This window comes from Alexandromys fortis, unplaced genomic scaffold (assembly GCF_014885135.2).
Source record: "Alexandromys fortis isolate MF-2015 unplaced genomic scaffold, M_Fortis_MF-2015_v1.1 scaffold_181, whole genome shotgun sequence".
Lineage (NCBI taxonomy): Eukaryota > Metazoa > Chordata > Mammalia > Rodentia > Cricetidae > Alexandromys > Alexandromys fortis.
In genome coordinates this window covers 1,598,447-1,620,826 of record NW_026068069.1, presented here as the reverse complement: position 1 = coordinate 1,620,826, position 22,380 = coordinate 1,598,447, and positions in this window count along the sequence as shown.

The window sequence follows — 22,380 nt, the reverse complement described above, 5'->3', positions numbered from 1 at the left end:
AAATGAACTTAAAACTACAGTACATGAAACATTGAAAAGAGGTATCCATAAGAAAAGGTCTTTTGTTTCTGCCAGATGGAGGAAGATACTAAAACAGATGTTTCATCTAATCTTATAGAAATGAAAATTTAACAGGTAAACAATCAGAAAGAAATAGTAAACAATCATCATACTTAATGTAATCATTTAAATTCTGTATAGAAGGATTATTTCATATTAGAAAGTCATGTGTGATAAGCTTGGTCCCAAGTGTGGCAATGTCAAGAAGTGCTGAGACCTTCAGCGGTAGGGCCCAGTGGAAGGTCACAAAAGTAGTCTCTTCCTCCCCAGCCCTGGTTTTCCATTTCAAACTGTCAGTCCTCACCCTTGTCAAAGCCGATGCCTTTGTGTCGGCATTGCCAATCTTTAAAACTGTGAACTAAATGAATATATATGTGTATAAATAATATATGCCTGGGTTTATATCTGTATGTAGATAAAGCTTTGGACTAGCACATTAGTGCAATTATCAGTTTCATTAAGGATAATTGATAGAATAAATGCAGAGAAATGTTTACTCTTGAATTACTCAGAGTTCATTTGTTTTGTGTTGTCTTTTTGTTTTGCCTCTTCTACACACACACACACACACACACACACACACACACACACAAAATCACATTTCACTTGGGCCAAAGGTAGCCAAGGGTTGTCTTGAATCAAACAGATCTTCCCTTTTTGCTTACCTCACTGATTGTCTCAGGAAAGGCAGTGTGGCCTAGTGAAGAGGGCACATTATTTTACTGGGTGCTGCAGAGAAAGAGAATATTGATCATTGTTACTCATGTACACTGGGGTAGTACCTGATACTGAGTTAAGTTTTGGAAAGTTGTTGATGAGCTGAGTAAATAACAGTTATGCTTCTAATGAAGCTCTTCAAAGGAAAACCCAAGTGTGAGAAAAACAGCAATGCCAAGGGAAGTCACAGGGAAATAAGAACCCTAGGCAATCAATACCTTCAGCTACACTGGCCAATTGATATTTTTGACTCTTCATGTACCTTGAATGTTTGTAGATGTTGATAATGCCCTTGCTGTGAATCTAGTCAACATAGAAACAAAACCAGCTTGCTTTTCTTGAGTTTCATTGTTTCAAACATAAAGAACTAGAACTTCAGTGGTCAACACACACATAGGATGCAGAAGAAATAGAAGTACAAAATGAGGGGCAGAGAGGAAGTCACTGTTCAGCCAGTAACTTGGAGGTCATCGTGTTCTGAATGAGGCAGTGGTGAGAAAACCAGGAACCCTGGAACCACTCAAAGAACTCCAAGAGGCATAGCTGTGATCCTGCAGTCATTCTAGAAGATTAAGGACAAGTAGCATCAGTGTTGGCAAATAATAAATACACTGTGAGGATCTGAAAATGCAAGTTGGGGAGAAAATACAATGTGAGAGGGAGAGATGACCAATGGTCAGGGCCATTTGGAGGTCTCCTGCAGTCAGAAGGAGTTGGCAAGAAGCTGCAATTACTAAGGGATGAGGTGGGAGGAAAGTGAGAATCCAGATACAGGAATAAAATCAAGAGCATTGTGTGAGAAAGAGTGAGGGATTCACTGTCCCCAAGGCTTCTGTTGAGTAACAGGAAATGACTAAATGAGTATGGGTAAATGAACTAATAGGAGGGGGGGACGAGTGCTTTTTATGAGTTAATCTTGAGAAACCATCGCTGGAAATGAGCTTAAATGAAATGATTCTGCTAGACCCATAGAGCCTTGCCTAGACCAGTTGTCATCAGAGTGACTGATGGGGGCAGAGGCAGAGACCCACAGCCAAACAGTAGGCAGAGCCAGGGGAATGCAGCAGATGGGGAGGAAGGATTGTAGGAACCAGAGGGGTGGAGGACACAGAATCAACTAAGCTAGGCTCATAGGGACTCACAGGGTTTGAAGCTACGAACAGACTCTATATGGATCTGAGCTAGGTCCTCTGCATACACTTTATAGTTGTGTAACTTGTTCTTGGGGGACTCCCAACAATGGGAGAGGGGAGTGTCTCTCACTCTCACTTGAGACCCTTTTCTGCCTACTGGTTTGCCTCATCCAGCCTTGATATGATTGTTTGCACCCAGTCTTATTGTATCTTTCACAAGATACATGACCATCATGTTCAGTCCCTGCAAAGCCTGCTATTCCTTTTTTTTTAAAAAAAAAAAGGGAAAGGAAGGAGGAGTTGATTTGGGGGAGAGAAGAGGTGGAGAGAAAAGACTGGGAGGAGTGGAGGGAGGGGAAAGCATGGTTGAGATATAACGTGTGAGAGAAGAATAAAAGTTTTTATAAATCGATTAGGGTTCTCTCATGGTGTTGCAGCTTCAGTAGAGCAAGATCCCATAGGCTCCTTCTGTGTACTGTATATAATGAACAAGTTGCTTAGTGAGCTGCACACAGCTGTAACTTTTACAAATTCCAGAAAGAAGCCCATGGAAACAGAGGTGCTTATTGACTGCACTGGCATTAGCTTCATCAGAGGAACATTGAAATCTTAGGAGATGGTGCATGGTGGTAGGAGTAGAGAGATGCCAAGGGAAAGGACCTGCATGCTATGGGTTGGAGGGTCAGAATTGGGTGCCTACTAAGACATTTAAGAAACATCATAAGAAAAATTTCTTGTGATAAATATTCTAACTACTGGGTGTTTTCCAGATAATAATCTTCAATAGAGTCTGTCTTGGGCAGTCCTTCAAAGAATAAAGGAATACTTCTATCACTACTTCCAGGACCGGATGGGAAGTTGAGATTCCATTGAAGATATTTCAATGGACCACTTTCAAAAGTCTTAGCTGCTAACTAAGTGGGGGATGGGAAGTAGGGGTAGCAGTGAAAAGTTTCAAAGGAATAAGAAATAGCAGAGCATCTAGAACAAGACACCAAGGGAATTAATGATGATCACAATCCAGAAAGAAAGGAAAATGAAAAGGCAGGGAACTAACACACTTGTGAGCATCAGACTGGCATCATCCTCATCAGCACCCTGACTGAGAGAAAACCTAACACTAGAAAGTGAGGAGAGACTGGCTAGAGAAATAGCAGTCCAGCCCAGAAAACTTGCCCAGAGAATTGCCGGTGAGACGAGACATCAGAACCCCAGACCAGAGTGAGAAGTGAGATTCATTTATATGTTTGCGAATGCTCATCCTTATTGGCTCATTATCTAGTCTCTATTGCAGGGATCACCTCACTCTGTAGCGCCGGTGGGACTTGGTTCCAAGGCCTCACACATGGGAGGAGAATGGTGACGCCTTCCCCACTAATGCTTCAGTTCTGCCGTTAGACACTGCTGTCTGAGTCACTGGACGGCACGTCTGGGATGTAATGTTGAAGGAGCCGGAATAAGTCAAGCGGACAGATGCATAGCATCCAGTAGTGACAAATCTTACCTTTCAAAACTGGCCATTCTGCACACTTCTTCTTGAGTCTTAATCTGAAGTTTTCATCACAAACGACTAACTTCCTTTTATACAGTCCCTTCCTGACTGAGACAGTTACTATTTCTTTGACTAGTAACTAAGAATCCTCTTTTATTTTATAATTAAGTCGTATTTCGGGTAATGGACTTGAAGAAATCCGTAGGGAAATCTGGCCTCAGTGGAGATAAAAGCAAATTACTGGTTTCTAATTGTTATTGTATGTATTTGAGGACAAGGCTCTAGTAGGATTCATTGGCTCTGCCCATGACCATCACAAGGAAAACAAGGAAGTCAAAGCTTTGAATTAGCAAGATGGTTCAAAAGCTCTTAGATAGGTTGGGGGAAAGTGGCATAACTCTATCAAATCCACAAGTTCTATATCAGAGTCAAATAAAAGATAAGTAAATTATATAACTTTCTTAAATTCAATCCTATCTCTTAAAGTCACAGAGCTACCCAAGGCAACTGGCCAGCTTGCAGTTCGATGATGAAAGTTGCTGACAAATAGTATCAGTTCAATTCACCACCTAATCAGAAGTTTTCAAAGTCAGGTGAAATGAGGCTAGAGCGAAGGCTCAGCAGTTAAAGAGACTTGCCTCTCTTACAGATCTCTTCCCTAGGTCCATATCTAGCATCTAGATCTGAATCACCTGTAACTCCAGCTCCAGGGGATATAACATCCTCTTCTGGTCTCCATTGGCAGCTCTTACACACACACACACACACACACACACACACACACACACACACACACACGCTTGCAGCATACATGCATACAGAGAAGTAAGAATTTAAAAAGTTACATGAACCACAGAAAAGAGAAGTGAGCATTCGGTTCGAAGGGAGAAATTATGCAGTTCCATTTGCTTGCCATCCTTGATCACAAACTCATATGCTCACAAGGTTATTCACCCTTGGTATAATAGAGGTGAAAAAGTTCTGACTTCACAATGCAAGGAGCTGGAATGCATTTATCAAGTGTGTCCTGTCCATCTCATACCAGATCTCTAGAAATATCCCAGAAAGCATCAATGAGGCCAGGCGGTGGCGGCGCACGCCTTTAATCCCAACACTCGGGAGGCAGAGGCAGGTGGATCTCTGTGAGTTCGAGACCAGCCTGGTCTACAAGAGCTAGTTCCAGGACAGGCTCCAAAACCACAGAGAAACCCTGTCTCGAAAAAAACAAAAACAAAAACAAAAACAAAAAAGCATCAATGTTACCTATGACTTGTATCATACGAGTAGTAGGGAGCAGGCTCACTTAACAAATGATAACACACCAAAGTGGGAATGATTATAACCTTTCCTGCAGGTCCTGTGTTTTAAAAGATGACTTGTTATTTAAATTAAAAGGGTAATTAATTACATCACTGGATTTATAATAAAAATATGTGACAAACTAACACTAAGAGATGGACTTGGGGCCAGTCTACAATGCCACACTTGGAAAAGTGAGGCAGAAGTATTCCTGTGAGTTTTGGGCTAACCTGGGCCATAGAGCAAGATTGTTTCAAAAATCCTAGGCTGGGGATTTTTTTTTAATGGAGGGAAGCCAAGAGCCTGTTTCCTGTTGCGTTGCATGTGCTCTTTGAAGCTTCACAGGGATAAGCCAAAGCAGCAGGGACAGATGCTGTGCAGACGGTGGCTTGCTATCACAGCTTTATCACACAGCCGAGGGATTAAATGTCTTTATAGCATCCAGAAGCAGCTTATTCATTCTGAAGAGAAAGGAGAAATGTTAGCTCATCCTTTGCTTGCTTGCCACAAATGTAACCTCAAATGGCCCAGGAGTGATAGATAGGGTTACACACTTGCCATGTGTAAGACACCCAGGACCCATGGCAAATTGCTGTTTTCAGCATACTGATTCCTACAGTTTGAATAGTTGTGTCCCTCTATAGTCCATGTTGAAACAACCTCAAGTATGGCCATAATGAGAGAAAGGACCTTTGGGGAACGGCTGTGTGATGTATGTTCCACCCTCATGAATGGGATTACTACTCTCTTAACAGAGGCTTCAGAGAGCCCCGGCCCTTCTGGTTCTTCTGCACATGGCTCTTGCCATTTCTGCTGTGGATGGATGCTGTAAGAATTGCTGTCTACAAAGCAGGGAGCTATACTTCAGCAAATAATACACTGTCCTGAATCTTGATCTTGGATTTCCCAGTCTCTTGCTCTTCATAGTTACAGTATTATCGGCTCACCTAGACACCTGAATGTATTTATCTAGAGACAAATTTCTCTTTATTCTATAGAAATAGATAGGTCTAAAATTAGATTATCCGTTCTACACTATTTTAGGTTAATTTTTTTCTGCTTCCTACTTTCTAAGTGTTCTAAACACTAAGGCATAAAATTCTAGCATATGTGTGTATGCTTGTTTACAGAGTCTCACAAGAATGTTTATAGTATACAATTTATTGATGAGAAGGAAAGCCACCTATCATTTTTGGACCTAGGGCTCAATGTGAACAAAACAATAATTCACTATTGTCTTTTTTGTGTTTTTTTTGATATTATATGGTTGCTGCTGTTCTATCTTTTTGGTGGCTTGCTGGTATAATAAAATTGGATGGTCACAAAACAAGGAAACAAAAAATGAAGTATGCAAATCATTGGAAGGCAAGAATACTATCATCGTGAGGGATTTCCCAGAGGAGCCCCATAAGAAGGGGCTCAGAACTGAGAGTCGAACAGCATGAGTAAAGAAGCTGTGTGATCTGTCTTAAATATATTCACACATTTATGAAATGTAAGCTTGGATCACGTAGTGTCCATAAATTAAACAGCCAACGAGATTCCAAGATGATGTCATTTTATTGCATAGGAAAGTTTAATTTATCAACTTCAAGCTCCCAGAACACTTATACTGCATTTTGAGCTTTATGAATTCATTTGCTTGTTTTGGTGTTTGGCCCAATGAAAGATATCTCAGGAGATCGTATTTTATACGTGAATGCAAACATATGAAGCAACTTGATGGTCTGGAGTTTATATTTAAACAAGTTTGTGTTATCCCGGTTTAGTTTTATCCCCCATAACGCAGACAAGTCATATTTTTATTAAAGAAAACAGACAAAAGTCTGTCTCAGAAGTGCCGAAACTGGAAGTGGGCAGTGGCTTGAATCTATAGAATCAGCACTGCTAATTCCACACAGATGTCTTGGTGCATTCCTGTAAGTTTTCAGACTGAGAAGGAAGTTAGCTACACCCTTCCCTTTAACATCCCAGGCGAAATATTTCACATATTCTACTTATGCTCGACTAACAGCAAAAAGGACAAAAAGGAAGTAATCATCATTTTGAGCTTAATATTTTACCATTAATAAAACCAACATGTGCATTTAACAGGCAGTGAGAACGTCAGCTCTTCTCTTCTCGATGTTAATTTCCATATTTCAATGCATTAGAATGTAGTTTGTATTTTCAGATAGTGACTGGGGGAACAACGTGTAGCAAAAATTTATATTTATATAAATTTAAATTTACATATATATTTACTTTGAGCACACTGAATAGTGTGGCTGTCGTATATTTGTGCTTAGTCTTAAGCATAGAGAATGAATGCAATTATTCTTTATAAACACTGCAAGGTTAAAGACATCGTTAGAGAGAATGATACCATGGCAAGTGTTAGATGGTTTGGATCTCTTTTAGTGTCTATATATTCTCCAGATCATCTTTGGGTGGACCACTAGGTCAGCAGCTCTTGGTTGGATATTGAAAAAACTATTATCATTTCCTTTCTCCAACCAGACCCAACCCTGCTTAGCTTCTAAGATCAGACAAGACTGGACATATTCAGAATGGTATAGTCATAGAAGGCTTTTTTTTTCTTATAACATCTTTCTTCCCACAGAACATAACTTCATTCTCAAAACTTTCTTAATGGATAACCATTATTAGATGTATGGATATGGCCCAGTCTACAAAGAATGCTCATCTTCCCTGATTCAATATGTGTCGTTTTTCTTTTTTTAATTTTCTGATAAAAAAAATCTGGGCTTAGAAAAGCTAAAGAGCTAATCAGAAGCCACTTGGCTAGAAAATGTCAATAGTAGATTCTGAATCTGGAATTTTTCCTGATGACTTTTGTGGCAGTAATGTTCCAGTGGTTAGGATGTGGGATTTCCCTAATATTCACTTATTAATTAGTTAGCATCTAAAGGCAACTGAAACTTGGCATTTCTTGCTCTAAAAAAAGGCTTTGAGTCCATCTGGACCCAGAAAATCAAGAGATGCCTTTGAAGGAATTTAGTGATGGCGAAGGCAGATGACTGAGTGGTGTTAACCATTTTTAGGCAAGTGTAGCTTACAAGTATTCGAAGACAAGTCCTAAGCTTACATGGCCCAGTTTTAGGACTGTCACAGTGGTCTGTGTTATACACTAACTCATAAAATAATGCTAAAGGAGCTGGGAAAGATGCATCTTCCTACTGGCTAGCTTGTTTAGGAGCTTCTCAACAGGAAGGGGAGATTTGTTGAGCACATGTGTTTAGACTAGATAGATACGAGCAGTAAACTTTCTTACAAGGTGCTGAGAACATAGCTTCAGAAGTTGAGATCAGATAGCTATTGAGTATGGGGTTGATTTGTGGCTTGTAAACCCCATCCAGATGTGACCCGACAACAGAAGTTGAAGTTATTTCTAGCCCCCTGGCTGACTCTGAAGGTCTAGGTGTATGAATCAGCATCCTACTTGGGGACTCCTTGCAGAGAAAGACGCTAGAGGAGACTTCGAATTTCTTGGTACCTTGCAGCCAGCCTGGGGACCTTGTCAGCTAACCACATTCTTGGCTTGGTGCTCTTAAAGAAGATACATATAGAAGAAACCGTGTGAATAAAACTCAAGTGGGATCAAACTGAGGCTTTCTCTGCATTTTGAAAAGTTGAAATTTCCTATCCTTTCTCTTGGCTTGGTCAAGAAGTTAGAGTGAGCACATAATGCATTTGATGACCGGATGTGGTGGTCTGTTTACATCACTATCATTCATTCTATATTAGCAGTACTTAGGAATTTGAAGGAAAGGTGCTACTGTTGCTATATACAATTTTAAAAGTATGGAGGGGAGGGTTTTTCTTTTCTTTTCTTTTTCTTTTTCTTTTTTTGCTAAAAGGCAAAGCTTTCATGTAGAAGGCCGGAACAAAGACTCTGATGTCAAACATTGCGTCTTTCTTCTCCTGGATGCTGTCATCTCCCTGTTGACAGCAGGTACACATGTCCAGGCTTCTCGTATCTAAAGACTGACAATGAGATGGACAGTTTCCCAGTTATATATGCTAGTACGTCAGAGAGCAGGAGGATTGGTGGGCAAGCAGTGATTCAGTAGGGAAGAACTTAGGTGTCATGAGAAATCAATACAGTCTCTATAAGCAAGACCAGACTATTGAATCCTCCAGAACAAGATTTGAGTGGGGAGAGAATGGCAATGTGTCATTCTTAAGTTAGTGGCTAGCTCTAATTCTGCTAAGTCTTCTTGTGAGCTTTTGGTGGTCAGGTTAGTGTCAGTATATAGAGTATCCTCTGAGAAAGGCAAACGTGGAAGGAAACAAAAAGGCTGAGGAATGTGTTGTGTACCTTGGGCAGCAAAACTCTGGGAGACATTGCATCAGTCAGAGGATGTAGCGAGAAACAGCAGGCACAGCAACAATAATTTTAAGACTTTGAGAACAGAGGACTCAGATCTGAGAAGATGACTCAGTCAGTACTAGCTTTGCAAAGCATACAGACTGTGCTCAGAACCCCAGTACTTACATATAAGCCAGGCATGGCAGGACGCATCTCTAACTTCAGTGCTGGGACTGGTGAGACAGTTGATGACGGTAAGATCCCTGGTGGTTGCTTAGATAGCCAATTTGGTTGAGTCAGTGGGTTCCAGGTTCGGTGAGAGACCCTATCTCAAATAACAAGATGGAAAGAGACTAAGCAAGAAACCTGATGCCAACATCTGGCACATGCACGTATACAAACTTGTATACTCATCTACAGCATATGCGGCACGTATGCACAAAAGAAAACTATTAAATGTGATGTAGGCAGTGTAGAATGAAATCATACGGGATCAGGTAGATGTCCTACTCTAGTAAGGAAAAGATATTGCCTCTTCTCTAAATCTTGAGGAAGGCTTGGTTTTCAAAATCCAAAGCCAAGAAGACTTTGACGGAGGGATTGCTCCTTTAGAATGGAAAAACCTCTGTGCTGTGGTAATAGCAATCTCATGGCACCACGAAAAGCAGCAGGTGCTGAGAGAAGTCAGCCTCTGACCCTGCTGTACTTTCTCTCCAGAACTTGCTTTTGACGGTGTGGCAGACAAACCAGAAAGATGGTTAATATCTGGCAACCTGCCAAGACTCAGGTGGAGTGGGTGCAGAGTAAAGAAGGATATAAGCAAGGGGGCGGGGAAGAAGAAAGCTGATGTTTGAAGCACTGATATTTGAAGATGTTTAGGACCTTTAGCTATTTAATAAGAATGTAAGTCACTATTCCATATCACCATGAACATGTCAGTAGAACATCTCCATTGAGTATCAGTGTCTATTAAACTAAACACCTCTCCCCCCTCATGTGTGTGTGTGTGTGTGTGTTTGATGAAATATTTATGAACTTCAGTTTAAGGCATGTGCCATAGGATATTTAGCCAATAGAATTTAGCTATCTATATGTTAGAGGTATTAGACAATAGTGTTTTATTTAAGAAATGAAAAAAGCACTTATTATGCAAACTAATGACCTCAGTTCCATTCCCAAACCCACCAACATCCACATTTGCCATATATACACATATGTGCTTACACATACACAAATATAAACTTAGAAATTATTCTCCATTTTTGTTCTATTCTTGAGGTTTAATATAATGAAAAAAGCTCTCAAAGTCACTTTCTATGACTTGGAACATGAAGAAAAAGCGTTAGCTTCAAGCTCATCACTGGAATGTTTCACAGCTAGTACTCAACACCCAAGATCGTGCTTTGCACAGAATAGAAATGGGTTTGTTAAACTAAATTAAACTTATCAGTTATTATGTCGTCTAAAAGCAGTTCATGCTTCTTAAGAGAGAAGCTGAGGGGAACACTCAATTCTGTGGAAAAAGCTTTCACAGTCCATGTGTCCTCTTCGTCCACACGGCAGTTGAACAGTCTTTGACACCCGTCATTCATAGTCACTGAGACTCTGGCCAGAAGCAGGCAGGAGAGATCCTCCTTTTCAGACCTACAGAAGTCCAACAAAATGTGTCTAACTACTTGGAACTCTGGCTATTTCACTCCTCTTAGACTAACAGAAATCTAAGTCATTTACTATCCATTCTCCCATTGATGAACAAGGTCCATCGAACGTGAGGATGGGTTACAAAGGGAAGCCTTCATGATGACTTTGTTACTATCATGTAAAAAATATGATAAATTCAACAATTCAGACTATACCTCACTAGGGTGCCAGCTGGTTTTATTGGTTACCATTTCATACCAGGTGGCATTATTATTGTTTGTTTGTTTTGTTTTGTTTTTTTCTTTGCAAGAGACGGTCTCATGCAGCCAAGGCATGAGTCCTTGCACTTCTGATCCTCCTGCCTCCACTCCTGAGTGCTGGGATTACAGGCAAGAAGCACCATGCTTAACTTTGAAGTTATGTTTTATTAATAGTCTGGTCTGTGAACTGTAGCAAGGCTTTGAATATATTTTGGCAAGAGCTTCCCACTTCTCCTGCGTGTGTGTTTTTCCCCCACCATCTCTTTTTCATCATCCACATTTGTCTCTGTATTTCTGCCAAATTGTTTAATGCTGTGTTTGAAACTGACCTACATACTTATGAATCCATTCTCCTGTTGTCTTTGTGTCAAGTGCTTTATGAAGCAATAAATCAACTTATGTGAACACATCATACAAGCTACAAACATCTTAACTCGTTTTCCTGTTAATCACAAAGATTTCATATATCACTGCCCAAGGCCTAATTTTTCAAGTATGCTTAGAGTACATTCTTCTTCGGGCTGACTTACCAGATGATGTTAGTAACTGTATTTTTGTGAACTTATTCATTCCTTGTGATTGCTTTATTGACGGTTGGTGTTCAGCTTAATCCCCTCTAGAGGCAAATACATTATTCATGTTAGATCAAGTGCTAAGCCAAGTTTTTGTTTGCATAACTATCTTTTGATTTCATTAAGATGTCTCTTTTGACAAACTTTCTTGGTCTTACCTGCAGGTGATCTTATTTCCCTGCCCAAATTGTGCTAAATATTCATTAGAAATAATATCTTTTTTCAAGGATGGATGAAGAAAATATGGAATATATACATATTAGAGTATTACTCAGCAGTAAAAAACAAGGACTTCTTGAAGTTTGCAGGCAAATGGATGGAAATAGAAAGCACCATCCTGAGTGAGGTAAGCCAGACCCAAAAAGAGGAACATGGGATGTTCTCACTCATATTTGGTTTCTAGCCATAAATAAAGGACATTGATCCTATAATTCGGGTTCTTAGAGAAGCTAAATAAGAAGGAGAACCCAAAGAAAATCTATAGGCATCCTCCTGAATATTAAACTTCATCAGGCAATGAAAGGAGACAGAGACAGAGACCCACATTGGAGCACCGGACTGAAATCTCAAGGTCCAAATCAGGAGCAGAAGGAGAGAGAGCACAAGCAAGGAACTCAGGACCGCGAGGGGTGCACCCATACACTGAGACAATGGGGATGTTCTATCGGGCCTTACCAAGGCCAGCTGGCCTGGGTCTGAAAAAGCCTGGGTCAAAACTGGTCTCGCTGAACATAGCGGACAAGGAGGACTACTGAGACCTCAAGAACAATGGCAACGGGTTTTTGATTCTACTGGACCTATTGGTTTCGTGGGAGCCTAGGCAGTTTCGTGCATGCTCACCTTACTAGACCTGGATGGAGGTGGGTGGTCCTTGGACTTCCCACAGGGCAGAGAACCCTGATTGCTTTTTGGGCTGACGAGGGAGGGGGACTTGATTGGGGGAGGGGGAGGGAAAGGGGAGGCGGCGATGGGGAAGAGACAGAAATCTTTAATAAATAAATAAATTAATTAAAAAAATATCTTTTTTGAAAGTAACAGTCTCACTAGCTCCTTCTCACAGTGAAACTCAATGTTGGGTTTCTCTCATATTTTGTATAATTCCATTATTCACAGAAATTATAAAACTATTCTCCTGATCTAAGTCAAAAGTGACTGAATCACAAAGTGACCGATTTAATTTTTAAAGCACATGGGATCTGAAAATTCAAAGCAAACTTTCAGGAAAGGCCATAGGGACTCGAAGGAATTTTAGTCAAAAAGGACACAGCTGGAGGCGTCACACTATTTGGCCTCAAACTAGACAACAGAGCCATTGTGGAAAAGTCAACACGGTACAAGACAAAGGCAAAATTCTAGTTTCATTTCTGTTGCTGTGATAAAAATCCCATGGTAAAAGGCAACTTAGAGAAAAAGTTATTTATTTGGCTCACAGTTTTAGGTTACAGTTAATTGTGTCAGGAAAGTCAAGGGAGGAACTTGAGATGTAGTCCATCACTTCCACAGCCAAGGACAATGAGAGAATAAGTATTTTTTATCCTCTCTTATATTACACTGCTTAGGGAGTAGTTTCACCCACAATGGGGTGGGTCTTCTTACATCAGACAGCTAAAGTACTCTCTCCCCAGACAGGACCGCAGGGCAATCTAATCTACATGATTCCTCATGAGACTCTCTTTTTCTAAGTGATTTTAGGTCCTGTCAAGTTGCCGTTTAACAGGAACCAGCACAAGAGTCAACTGGTTAAAGTAGCCTATTCAATGAATGGTGCTGGGAAGACTGGAGATTCACCTGCACAAAAGTAAAATTAGGTCCTGTTTGTCACCTCGCTCAAAATAAAATTCAAAGCCCATTAAAAACTGGTTTAAAAACCTGAAATTCTGGCATTGCTGTACCATAATGTCACGCAAGCCTTCAAGCACATAGATGTGGACAAGAATTTGGTGAATAGAAGCCCAACAGTCACATAATCCTAAGTCGTTCATGACATTAAAAAGATTTTGCACAGCAAAATAAATCAGTACATGAGCCTAGTAAACAGAGAGCTCAGAATAAGAGAAAAATCTTTGCCATCTACCACAGATAAGGGATTAATATTAGAGTATATGACTAAATTTAATATTAAGCTATATAAAGAACTACAAAAATGAAATAGTAACATGAACGAAACCTCAACTAAATGGGCAGCTCCTTAAATAAGAAATACAAATAACCAATAAATATCTTTAAACTTGTTTAGCAGCATTAACCATCAGGAAAATCCCAATCAAAAATACTTTGCAATCCCAGCTCACCCCAGTCAGAGTGTTGGAGTGGGTGTGGGGAAAGAAAGGTGAACCCTTATTCATGCTGTGCTGAATACAAACTGGTCCAGCTCATGTGGATGTCAGTCTGGAGGTTTCTCAAAGACATATACAGACAGGACTACCATATGACCCAGCTATAACATTATACAGAAAGAATTACTGTATGGCCCAGCTATTTATATAATTCTGGAGTATGTAACTAAAGGACTCAGATCCTATCAGAGATATTCGTGTTTATTCTTACTCTATTCCCAATCACGTGAAACATACCTACATGTCTATCAACAGAGGACTGGATAATGAAATTTGTAGCAAATACACACAACGGAATTGTATCCAGTTGTGAAGAAAACGGATATTATAAAATGTGCAATAAAATGGGACATAGCTGGAAGATTTTTGTATGGAATGAGGCAACGCAAGATTAGAAAGATAGATACTACATGTTCTCCCATGTGACTCATGGCTCCTAATTTTTATATGTGTCTATTTCTGTGGGACTTAGCTGGATAGAGGCCGGAAAATTAGAAAGGGAAGCATGACAAGAGAGGGAAAAAGAGGCTTCAAGGAAGGAAGGGGATAGTGAGAGAATGTATGGGAACAGCAAGGGAACAACGGAAGAGTGAGAGTACAAACAGAGATCAGGGATAAAGGATGTGGAGGGGGCTAGAAAATTTGTGAAAATGCTGTAAAGAAACTTGTTGCTTTGTACGTTAACTAAAACATAAAGAAAAAGGGTAAACTGATCCAGGACCTTTCGTGTCTGACCTATAAAACCTTGGAAGCTGTCACTCCCATTCTCACACGAAGAAAAACATTGGGTAAATTGAAAGTCAGAGTTTCCTCGGATCCTTTAGAGAGTTGAGGCCACAGAGAAAATTGTCAGTGTGAAATTAGGGCACTTGAATACAAAGAGTCACAGTCCAGATGAGGCTATCCAGAGCAGACGCCACTGTGGCAATAAACTGATTACAACACTGCAGAGGTTATCTTGAATACATGGGGGCTAAGTGCGGACTAGCTTAAGAACAAAAGGCTTCCTGGGATTCAATCATTAGGCATCCCAACGTTGTTGCATAACCTTCCTCTGGCAGCTCTGGCTCTCATGATGAAGAGTCAAGAAGTCTTTTCATGTTTGTGGCTGAAGCATAACCATATGGAAAACAGTGTTCTGTGGGGTCATGTCCAGGGGATTTGACTTCAGTCGGGATTTATCTGGCCTGTGTAGGACAGTCAGCCAAGTTCACAGCTTGGAGTTTAGGCTTATTCAAAATGTGAGAATCAATCATGGGATTATAAAATACTTCCCCTTCCACACCTTGCAGTCACAGGGCTCCAGACAGTCAAAATATATGATGCAAAAACTGATAGGGCTACAAAGAAAAACAGACAAATCTGCGATGTAGTTGGATATGTCAACGCTTCTTTTCTTTCCAGTGAGCTGAACATTGGTTAGGATGTAGTTGAACATAATAGCACCATTAATCAACTGCATCTAAAGGGAAATTATAGAATACATCACTCAGGGACACAAATTTCCTCTTTCTTCTTAACTTGGAACATTCAACTTGGAATAGTCAGCCATGCAAACAATATTCTGGGTCAGAAACCATTGCTTCACAAAATTAGACAATAGAGATCATAGGGAGTTAATTAACATTACAATGGAGTTAAATAGAAATCTACAATAAAAGTTAGAAAATGTTAAACTACCAGGAAATTACATGGCTCAATAAGTCTAAATAACACATGTGTAGCAGTCTCAACAGACAATAAATATTTTGAATTAAGTAAAAAAGAAGAAGCAGAACTTAAATTTTGAGGAACACTGTGAAGATAATCTATTATTGAGGGAAGCTGATCATATTGAATGCATATTGGCCAAAAAGGGAAGATATAAAATCATTAATTTATGATTTTATTCATGGAACTAGAGAGTCAAGAGCATTGAAGGGCATAGTTAATAGACCCTGCTTTCTAATATACTATTCATTATCTTTGATAAGCAGTCGATATGGCTTGGTATACAAAATGGGTCTGAAATATGCTGTAGTCTCAAAATGAATGACAGGCTCAAAACAGATAAACAGCTTTTGAATAAACCCATATCCCTTGATGGCATTTTCTAAAAGACTTCGGAGCCTATGTTAGGTAGTTTTTAATGTCAATTTGACACAGGCTAGCATCATTGAAAGAGGCATTCTCAGAAAATGTCTTCAGCCCTACACCATAGAAGGTAGTGTCACTCCTGAGTAGGTGGTCCAGCAAGCAAGAAGGAACAGGACAGTAAGCAGCATTCCTATATGGCCTCGACATCAGTTCCTTTCTTCAGGTTCCTGCCTACAGTTCCTGCCTTGACTTCCCTGGATGAGGAAATATAAACTATAAATCGAAATAAACCCTTTCCTTCCTGAGTTGATTTTAGTCATATTTTTTCGTTTTTTAAATATTTATTTATTTAGTATGTATACAATATTCTGTCTGTGTATATATTTTTTAGTTTTTAAATCACAACAATAGAAACCTTACCTAAGAAAGAGCCTATTAAAAGAGCTTCCAATACCTGACACTAAAAATTTTAGCATCAAAATAAGCTGTTGAAATATGAGCGGCGGCAGGGCTGCGTCCCCAACACCCCAGCCTCTTGGCTAGCTCATGCCCGAAATAAACAACACACAAACTGTATTCATTTAAGAACTGCTTGGCCCATGAACTCTAACCCTTACAGGCTAATTCTCACACCTGGACTAGCCCATTTCTAATAATGTGTGTAAGCACCCCAAGGTGCGCTTACCGGGAAGATTCTAGCCTATGTCCATCTTCATCGCGTGTGCCTCAGAGAGCAGAGCTATTGCGTCTACCCGGGAGAGCTGAGCATGGCCTCTCTCCAGGAGCAGAGCAGAGTCTGACTTCACTTCCTCTTCCGCCCAGAATTCTATTCTGTTTATTCCTCCCACCAATGCTTTAACCTATGAGGCCAAGCAGTGTGTTTATTACTTAACCAATGAAATCAACAGATTGATATATGACACTCCCACATCAATAAGCAAAATACCTTTTGAGTTGTAGCCCAAATTATAAAACAAACATTTATGATTCCACGAGTCCGTGAATAAATTAATGGGGGAGAAAATGTAACTCTTCCATTGCATAATTGTTCAAACTGAAAGAAAGGAAAAGAGAAATTCCTCCCCCCTTGTAGTTGTCCATACACAGTGATATCCTTGCAAAGAGTGAAGTGGGAAAAACTGAAGACCAAAAGGATTAACTTTACAGTTAGGAAACTTGACAACCCCTTTAAGTCAGATGACAAAGATCACCATCAATAGTCACAACTTACCTTGAAATTACATAATATTAATAAAATATGACAAGTGTGACATTTGATCTCTGTGACTTTGTCTCTGCATTAATGTCAACTTATCCAGTTTTAATGATTAAAAACACTAGGTTCCTTTAAAGGCATCCTTTGACACAACTGCTCAGTTTGTCTTAAAACTATCAGTCATGAAGATTGCCACAGATTTATGGTCAATCGTTATTGACCATATTAGCAATCTTATGACTGGTATGCCTGCCACACCAGGCAATGAAATTCATTAGAAGTTATATTAAATGTCCACTGAAATATTGACGTTTCCTGGTATTTTTAAAATTACGTTTGACTTACCAGCAATGCCCACAGGAACCACTGAGTGAGGTTAATACAAAACCCCTGTTCTATTTTTTTCAAAGAACCTATTGGCTACCTCCCCCCAAAAAAAAAAGATTGCTACAGTCAAATGGGTACATTTTATAGATAATATTGATTGTCTACTTGTTCAGATCGAAGGCCAACTAAGACATATTTCTGACCAGTTCTTCGGGTATTTATTCTGTCAAGAGCTAGCTCTTAAGTCATGACTCAAAACTCTTCCCCCAGAAAGAACTGTCTTTTAAGATCACATCTCAGTGGGAATATAAGTCCATGGGAGCCTGTATTAGTGTTAACTCCTAGGAAAAACCACCTGAATGCCAAACCAGTGAAGTTCCCCCTTGTTGCAGACTGTCATACTCCAATAATTATCCTTTTGATCATCTGAAATGACCTTCAGAGTTTATCAGATTCTTTTGTATCCATGTCTTAACAAACTGAACAGAAAGAGCAGCAGAGGCCAGGGCATTTCAGTAAGATTTGTGTTTCACTTTCAACCTCTTTCCCTCAATACTTTCCATGAATTCAAAGAATGATGATGCCCCAGAGATGGAGAAGACATACAGAGGGGAGGCATAGATCTGTGGGCTCTATGGGAATGAATGCCTTCATTAAGGAAGACTCATTTTTGACGGTCATGTGAGCAAGAAATCAATGTCTATTGTGTTAAAGGCACAGAACTTTGGCAGGTATGCGCTGTGTGGGTAAGCTTCAGAACACACAGCACTGAGACCTTCACTTTGGCCTTCCCTTCCATAGTGGCATTGACATCATGGGTCAGTGAGCCATTATAAGGATTCTGCTGGTAGTCATTTAAGAATACAGTGATACTTTGTAAAAATAACAATTGGGCCACTTGTTCCATTGGCCTTGGTCATGGTCTTCATTTTACGACATGATGCCAGGAATCTCATTCCCTCAGGGCGCATTAATTTTGTGGGAAACTGGAATTAAAATTACCAACTCAGTATCCCAAGCTACCTAAAAGTTTTTTGGCATTTCTTTCCCCCCTTTTATCACAGCGTTCTGTACCTTGTGTTCTTCTGGGGAAGGATGGAAGGAAGCATTAGAGAAACTGGTTAGGGTGGAGCTTTCCTCTGACTTCATTCCATTCCCAGACTTCTAAATGCGGTGAACTGATTCAGAGGCCATAACTGTAATTTGTGACTGCCTGAAGTTAGGTGTCCAGAGCATTGCAGGCTACATGGATCTACTAAATTGTTACCACCCTTAGTTAGACTTTGGTAACTGCACAAGTAAAAAGCTTTGGCTAAAAGTCTCTGCTCCTCAGAAGCGAGACATCCAGGGCTTCACTGAAACCTGTTTGGCTTTGTTCATTGCTAGTCATTGGTGTGGCAACCATGCAATGTTGCTTTGTTAATACATGCTGGCTCTTTGTAGCAGCTATTGTCATTTGACACCATGGAGTCTGTGCTATGCTTGTCATTAATTATTTTGAGTCCATTATTATAATATATCATATTATACCATATAATAAAGGTAAATTTTGCATTTTTTCCTATCATCTGGACCTGGCTGTCCTAGAGTTCCTTTTATAGATTTTGATATCAGAAAGTGCTATTATGAATACTGGGCAGCTATCTCAGAAGTGGACATTTTAGACAAATACTTGCATTAGTAACTAACATAATTAGAAACATGAGAAATTTATATTTAAAATCCATTAATGATCTGCAACTAAATTATTCAATTACCTAGTAAAATGAAGTATTCTACAACTCAGACTTCCACAAATAAGAGAAAGTCTCATTTGTCTGGTTTGCACAGCTTTTAAAAGTTAAATAATTCAGAGTCTATATTCTCTAAGTATTTGAGTAAAATCTAATATTTCAACAGGTCATGAACAGAACATTCTGCTATTTAGCTCTGTGCACATGTACACCCTACTATGGCATGCACAAGGAAAAGTGGGGGCACCGCTGAAGCCTCAGGAAAGACTGAGATAAGTCTGAATGCCCATATTTTCCTTTAAACCGAGTAAGGACATTGCCATATGTTGAGAGTCAAAGGTTAGGGAAAGAATGATGGCCTTGGTGACATCGGTAAATGAATAAAACAGTTGCTTTGGGAATTGGAAACGTGTTGAATGGGTAAAGTGGCTACAGGGTGGCAGTGACCTTTCCTTCTCACATAAACTGGGGCTGAAGAGATAGCTCGGTTTTTTTTTTTAAGCGTTTTTTTAATTTTTTTTATTTATTAAAGATTTCTGTGTCTTTCCCACCGCCGCCTCCCCTTTCCCTCCCCCTCCCCCAATAAAGTCCCCCTCCCTTGTCAGCCCAAAGAGCAATCAGGGTTCCCTGCCCTGTGGGAAGTGCAAGGACCACCCACCTCCATCCTGGTCTAGTAAGGTGAGCATCCAAACTGCCTAGGCTCCCACAAAGCCAATGGGTGCAGTAGGATCAAAAACCCATTGCCATTGTTCTTGAGGTCTCAGTAGTCCTCATTCTCCGCTATGTTCAGGGAGACCGGTTTTAACCCAGGCTTTTTCAGACCCAGGCCAGCTGGCCTTGGTGAGTTCCTGATAGAACATCCCCATTGTCTCAGTGGACATCTAAGGACATCTAAGGACACCAGGCACCTGTGGTCTATAGTACGCATAAAAAATAATCAAATCAATAAATCTGAAATGTATTCTTGAAGAACAGGACCATGTTCATAAATTGCTGTTTGGATGATAGGCCTTGGAAGTTGTGCATCCACCTTTTGTTGTCATAAACTCTTGATACATATGGCTTTATTTAGCTTATCTAATTAAGATAGTATCTCTATAACTCATCTATAAACAATGGCAATATACAAGTTTTGTCCATGACTTTGGACTGACAGAGATTTAATTTGTAGAATCAATTTCATATCAGTTTTAAAGAAAATGCAAAACTCTCTTCTGAAGTGACTGTGTCAGTTCATGTTCACAAACAGCACACACAAGAACTCTACCTAGTGTCCTCATTGTTGTCTAAGTTCTCTGGGATTGTGATTTGTGGGCTGATTTTCTTTGCTTTATGTCTAAAAACCGCACCCACACACTGAGATAGCTCGGTTGTTAAGAGCACACACTGCTCTTCTGGAAGAGCCACGTGGGGTGACTCACAACCCAACTGAATATTTCTCCATTTTCAGGAAATATGACACTCTCTTTGGACCTCTTTAGGCCCTGTACTCACACATACACCCTATATGCAGATATACACATAATTAAAAATAAAAAAAAATAAAAGGCTAGAATGAACTTGATTACAATTGAAGCCAAAGTAAGATGAGGTCTATGTGACTTCAGGCAGGATCACAGTGCCTGCCATGGATAAATTAAGATCACTCAGGAGATATTTAGTGAATAAAAAGATTTTTCCGCTAGGTATTAGATGTGTATTTTAAATAAACATCCTTGTATGTAGAATCATGGAAAGAGGGTCTGACAGCAGAAGCTGGTTGAAATATTGGAGGTAAAATATGAAAGATTTACACAAATGTAATATTGAATAGCCTGTCTCTATGCAGTGAGCAACACCACAGATTCTGCACTGGATACTTTGATTTGGTCAGAACAGTGAAATTTAAATGATTACTGCTGCCTTTGTTATTTTCTTTAAAAATTTATCCAAGAGGTCAAATATGGAAAAGGCCTTTGAATATTTTTACACTTAATTTCGGGAATCCTAGGATTTTTTAAAAAAAAGTTTAGCACTTACCAAGTCACTTGAGAGAGGCCAGCGTAAGATGCTTAACAAGAAACTCGTGGGTAGATTGCTAATGTCAGCCACCTGGGGTAAACCACAACATCTCTTAATGCGCTGAAGGCGTCAAAACGCATAACATTACAGGAAACTTCTCTCTTCCTTTGAATGATCTTCGAGCATTGCAATAAAGAAATCATACTAAGAGGCATGAAAAAAAATGATGGTCCATCCTCCATCCTGCTCCTCACTGCTCTGTGACCTCAGAAAGGGTTTTTCAATCAAGGTTTCCTTCTCAGGATTAAATAATAAGATCCTAACAGAGAGATAAAGCCAAAATTAGAATTTAGAGCCCTAAAATACCAACAACTAATGGATTTCCCATTTCCCACCAAGCATTTTAACTATTGCTCAGTGGCTCATGGGGAATATTACTTTCCTTCTAGTATCACATGAAATATAAATAATAAGAATAATTTAGGAAACTTCTCTCCAGCATCTGCTCTTAACTCATCTTAACATTCACAAAAAATTATGTAACCACCAGACTTTGAAGGACACATAGAGCTTTTAAACACCTTTTATGATTTTTAAAATAGAAATTCCAATCATAAGATTAGGCCATAAAAAGAACATCATAATATCAAGATTGAAATACTTCTATTCATAATTTCCTAACTTGTACCAATATTTTATATTAAATTTGAAAAGGAATGTTATGTGATTTTCCTAAAAGCATATTCTGCATTAGTAATACATTTGTAGAAGTGAAATTCAAGACTCAGTCATTGTCTGCCGTATAGAACCTTCTGGGACACCAAGAGTTCTCACACACGTCTTCATAGTCCACAAAATTTGAGGATAGAAACATATATTGTTATAAAACCTACATATTGGTTAGGTTTCTGCTGTTCCAATGCCTTTGTAACCATTCTAAGAGGGCATTGTTCCCATCTTATGTTCTAAACAAAATCAGTCCAAAATTCCAACAGTCTCATGGTACCTTATAACTTTTACCATGTATTTTTTAAGCATGAGCTTTTATAATGCTAATAAATAATACAAATAATGTTAATTCTTTCACATCAGTCTTTTAAAGGCATGAAAGAGCTGACACTTATATGTGCATATATTCCTATAGATACACATATGTACATATATACGCACATATGTCATTCTTTATGTCTATAGATATACATATA